This window comes from Colobus angolensis, unplaced genomic scaffold (genome assembly GCF_000951035.1).
Source record: "Colobus angolensis palliatus isolate OR3802 unplaced genomic scaffold, Cang.pa_1.0 Scaffold132, whole genome shotgun sequence".
NCBI classification, from domain to species: domain Eukaryota; kingdom Metazoa; phylum Chordata; class Mammalia; order Primates; family Cercopithecidae; genus Colobus; species Colobus angolensis.
Window position 1 is genome coordinate 9329511 of NW_012114400.1, and position 5578 is coordinate 9335088.

General features: G+C 33.0%; 1 protein-coding gene across 2 annotated transcripts in view; it reads left to right on the forward strand.

Moving 5' to 3' along the window:
• The first annotated feature begins 607 nt into the window (after nt 1–607).
• Nucleotides 608–5578, forward strand: part of RGS13 (regulator of G-protein signaling 13) — a 24178-nt gene continuing 19207 nt past the window's right edge. Inside the window, exons 1-3 of one of the 2 annotated variants that reach the window (XM_011934201.1) lie at nt 608–787; nt 2057–2127; nt 2630–2669. The gene's annotated coding sequence lies outside the window, so the exon portion shown is untranslated. The remainder of the gene's footprint in view (nt 788–2056; nt 2128–2629; nt 2670–5578) is intronic. The other variant, XM_011934200.1, reaches the window with a different exon arrangement.

The window sequence follows — 5578 nt, forward strand, 5'->3', positions numbered from 1 at the left end:
CACACACACACACGCACACACAAACACACACGCACACACACACACACTTGGAGTAAATCCAGGACAAAGACATTCACAATCTTGCCATATTCTGTATTCATTAGACTTCATCTTAAGCACTGTGTTCAATTCAGATTTTGAAGGCACGTTAACCAACTGTAGAACAAGGGAGTCCAGGACTGCCCTAGAAGACCGGTTGAAGGAACTAGAGAGGTATAACTAGAAAAGATACTTTTTTAGATCCTTCAGTTGTTAAAAGTCCCTAGTAATCTATTACAAACAGAGTGATTTGAATAGTTCTTAACCATTTACTAACATATGTTTGCAGTGAGGTTCTATGTGTTTGTACTCAGTTTTCTGTCTTTTTTAAAAGGGAATTTTACTTTAGACTATACATTTTCTAAAACTAGAAAAATTATTTTGGAAAAAAAGGTTTGAGTATTACTTTGAAGATTTCATGGAGCTGCTGCTTCCAATCATCTGATCACTTCAGATGGTCTGATAATGTTAGATAAAACCTCTTTATCAGTAATGCACTGGAGTCCTACAGCACTACTTTCCATATTCAACAAAACCTCTCTTTGCATAGATACGTGTGTGTAAAAACAGAACATTCATACTGAGGCCAGAGTGCCATCGAAGGTAATTACAGAGACAGTAAAATCCTTTTATGCTGGGAAAAATAAAATGCTGGGTGTCTCATAAAATTTCAGAACCTGATTTCAAACGGATCATAACAAAGAGGAGATCAAATTTAGCATGGTGGACTGCTCGACAGGATATATTTGTAAGTATGAGATTCTATAAAATAGTTGATAAATACAAGACTATTGGTTTGATATAAATGACTAGAGGATGCCGATTTCATCGGTAGAACTTCTGGGAGTGTCAGCAGAGGTTTTTCTAAGAAAAAAAAAACAAACTAACAAACACATATTCTTTTGCCTGGCTTTCTATATTTAAAACAAAGCTTAGAGCCACTCACTATATAAATGAATCTTTTAAATTGGGCAATAGAGGAAATACTACAGTTTTAAAGTATATTATTTTATTTTAAATATTTTTTGTGTATATCCTCATTTTAAATGTTTTTCATTTTATATGTTTAGATAAAAATATATTATAAAATCAGACATTTATGAATTGTTTCAAAAATCATGCATTACCAAATTATTAGTTTCATCACTTTATTAGCTATACTGAACCTAGGTGTGGATTATTGTAAGGTTTATCTGAAACATTGTTAATCTTGATTTTATAGAATTTTTTTATTCTTTTATGTTATGCTTAAGTGCAATTATGCACTAATTTCTTGCATTTTTTAAAGGACAAGAAATTTGTATGCTGTGTAAACAAAGTCTCGCTAAAATGTAAATTGTTCCAAATTTTACTAAATTTTATGTAACATGCTATATCATAAAATAAACATATTTAAATGCAGATATATGTTAACAGACAGAATTGCTTTTAGAACATTTATTTATTTTCATGATACTTTAAGATTTCATTTAAAAAATGGAGGAAACAAATCTATTTCCGGCATACTGCTAATACAACTCAATCCATCACCAATGCATTTATAATCAGTCTGAGAATTCAATCCTATCAGTGAAATGTATTTCTTTTAAATAATTATCAGGAGAAAACAGTGGAGGCAAAATCATCATGGAGACCTAAACTTGTTCTAAACACTCTATGTTTCTATTGTAAAAGTACATGCTAGTTTTACCGAGAGGGTATTGAAAAACAAAAAAGAAAAGCAAATGAATACACAATGTTAAGATAAATATGGATTATTTAAATAAAGAGCAATGGAAAAACACAAATAAAAATAGTGAAGAAATTTTTATAATAAGTCATGAAATTAAAACAATTTTAGATAAAGAGTTAATAAATAAAAAACAGGAACAACCATAATCCAGCATTTCTGAGGTGGAAAAAATATTTACTTAAAATTTAAGAGTATTTATACAAATATTTGCCAAATATGCATTCTCCGGGAAGCACACAATAATCTTTTTGTTTTTGTTTGATTTTGTTATTATTTTATTTTTAGGTCAATGGAATGTTTCCACATATTATACCACCAACATGAGAAAAAAATGATCATTGTTTATTTGAAGCTTGGTGAGTTTATCCACAATTTAATCAGTTCTATGTCAGACCAATTTAGATCACTCTTTCACTGGGAATTCTGTTTTTGCCAAAGTAGATATGTAGTTCTATAAAACATTTAAAGTTAATTTTTATTTTTATCAGTATTGACTATTTGAACTCTAATTTTAAGGGTACAACTAAAGATGCCCTTGGTTGGATTTAACTAACAAAATACATTTATCAATAGGATGTTTTAATCAAATCCTTATCCTAAAGAACTTTACTTTTACAAAAAATTAGAATGTACCCTTTATGGAATTACCAAGAATATTTCTTAGAAGTTCTCATTTGTAAATGTGAGAGGATTTCATTCTGCCACTCTATATTGGTGCTATTAAACTGTTGATTGGGATGTATTATTTAGTGATAAATATTGTTGAATGTCGGATTGTAGATACTTCTTTTTAAACCACTGGTTATTTTGCAAATTCTTTGTCCTCAGACTGTGAATTATATTTTCTTATTTTGTCAGATGATATTCTAAGGCTGCCTTTTCTCTTCTCATTTTAGAGGTATGAGAATTTTAATTTCTACTTCTGAGCATCTGCTTTCCATCTTCCAAAATTACTTTAAAATATTTTGTCATTATTTTTCCCCTCGTTTAATGTCCTTTTTCCCTCATGTTTAAGTCTTGCGTGTTCCTTTCCTATAATATTACTAGTGTTTGGGTTGGAAGAGATAATAAACTCAGGTGGTCAATATGACCTTTTTAACCTGAAGCTGGGTTAAGTATTTGTGAATTTATCTCTTTGTTTCAACATAGAGAGCATTATAAAGTTGGGGGGTGGGGAGTTCTCTGATATTCCAACACAATGGTGGTACATGGTGCTTGTGAATCCAGCAGTAATCAATAGAGAGAAACACAGACATGTGGATGGACTTTCAGTTCCAGAAATCTTACAATATAGGCAGGAAGGCACCAGGCTCTGGGCACAGGAGCAGAACTCTAGTCAATGGGACAGAGTCCAGTCTCCAGTCCCATTTTCTAAAGGACAGGAACACCAGAGAACATCTTATGGTCTATTTATTCCATGTATAACAACTCTTATGGTCTATTTTTTCTATGCATAACACATCTCATACACAATTCTGTCACTAAATATTTTCTGCAATTTAATCATTGATACTTTTATGACATTATATTCTATTTGTATTCCATAATTTAATAAATCTGTAAATGTTTGACTTAAAATTCTAACCAACATATAAACAACTACTTATATGTAATTATCAAGTAACATTCGAATGTAACAATTTAGGAAACTTAAAGTCTAGCAGGAATAGATAAATCAGAAATATAAATAACATTATATCTATATATATTGCTTCTTTTTCAATGTCACCTAACTAATAAGTTGCTTGGACCAAGGAACCCTCACTGAATCAGTCATGTAGCTGAGCACAGGGCTGCTATTGGTGTACACAGAGTTTTTGCTGGAATTATTTAAAAAGTAGCTTTTCACCATGTGGATGAAGCCCCACTTGGCTGTGAAGCCAAGACTTAGGGGAGTCTGAGTGGATCTCAACCTTCTCTCTCCTTTTGGACCAGGCATCTCCATAGAGAGAACAACCTGAATAACTGCATTTAATGGGAAGCTGTGGCTAGGCTGTCCTCTTGCCCCTTTTTTCTCTAACACTCAAGCATGCCTGAGCTCTTCTGGCAGCCCAAACCCATCAGTGTGATACACACACCCAGATGTCTGTGAATCCCTGTTGTAGACCCAATTAATTCTGAAGCTGGGACTCAGCCACTAAAATAATGTGTGAACAATAGAAATATAGAAACACGGAAACAACAAAAATGAAGAGAAGGAGGATTTGCAGATTATATGTTGACATGTTGAAGAATGAATAAAGTTAATGGGGAAAACTTGTGAGATCTGAGATGAAATTTTAAAAGAGGAAGAAATGCAGTCTAATAGAATATATGTTTCCTGGTACATACAAAAGAACTTAGGAACTATTTCCTGAGTAAGAGCATGCAAGTAGCTGAAGGAAAATCGAATATACTGGAACAGAAAATTTTTGCATACATGCAATTTTTTAAATCTTTACAGTTCCATTTTAGAGAAAAGGAAAAGGAAATGAAAATCTGAGGTTTAATTAATATACCCAAGGTCACACAGCTTAATAAGAGCCTGACCTCAAGCACATGTCTGTCCCCAGAACTATTTGAATATACTCTGTCAACTCGCAGGAGCTGTGGGAACCCCCTAAACTCTACTGCATCCAGAAATTACTTTACCTTCACTATACTTCAGACCTTAGTGAGTATTGCATACTAAGACCATTCTGCTTTTGCCAATTTCATTAAATTTATAAAAGAAAATATGATAACCCATTAACAGACATACATTTGAGTTACAGAAATCACCACAATAAAAGGTCTAAAAATGTGTACACATAGCTCCAATAGATCAAGTGAGAAGACAGCGGGACACAAAAACTATTGTTAAAAATAGACGGTAAGGGAGAGGTCAAGTCTCAGCATAAGACAGGGATGACTCATTATACTTACAAAGGAGACATGTGAAGGAAGTAAATGTTTTCCTGTCCTCCTACTTAGAAGATAAGCTGCGAGTCAGTGTGTAACTACATTTCATAGGTGATCACAGAGATGAGGAATCTTGAAACTCACACTAAGTAGCTGGAAATTTGAACTAATGTAGTTCAAGGTACAATTACACACAGGACTAGCTATTGAGAGCCAGTCAATGTAATAGTTTTTTAGTCTCAATTAATGTCAGTGTTGATTATTTTCAGTCAGATTTATCTTTCTAGAAAAAGGTTTTTATTTTTATCACACTGCTGTTTAAAGACCTCAGTGGATTACTTCTACTAACAAAATAGTCTAACAGCTTTAGTCTGGTATTTAAGGTCATCTAGAACCTAACTACACACACAAACATATCCCTTTAATAAACTCTCCCTTTTGCTTAAGTCTTGTGACTCTCTATTTGCAATCAGAAGAGTCCTAATAAGTAAATTCATCTATTCCCTTTCCATTTTCTTCCTTCCTATAGATACAAATAACTTTATTGCTCCTTCTTGGTCCTCCTCACTTACAGTAGAGACCTACATAGAAAATGAAGTTAATCAGATCACATTTCCCATATATTCTTATCCCCAAACCTGCAAATGAACTTGAATCTATGCCTATATTTTCACTAGTTACAAGAGAATAGTAACTGTTTCCTGTATTTTCATTTCTCCAATGTCTCAGCTCCCACATTCTGAATTCTAGCCCCTCCTCCTTCTTCAGGAACCTGAAATTCTATTGGTTTTCCTTCTTTATTCTGGGTTTTCAACCTCTGTCTATGTACCTTTTGCCAACTTTAGAGTATGTCACTCATATTGTAACTTGACTTATTGTAACAATGCCTCCTAGAGAGACATGCAGGCCAGAATGGTCAAATGACAA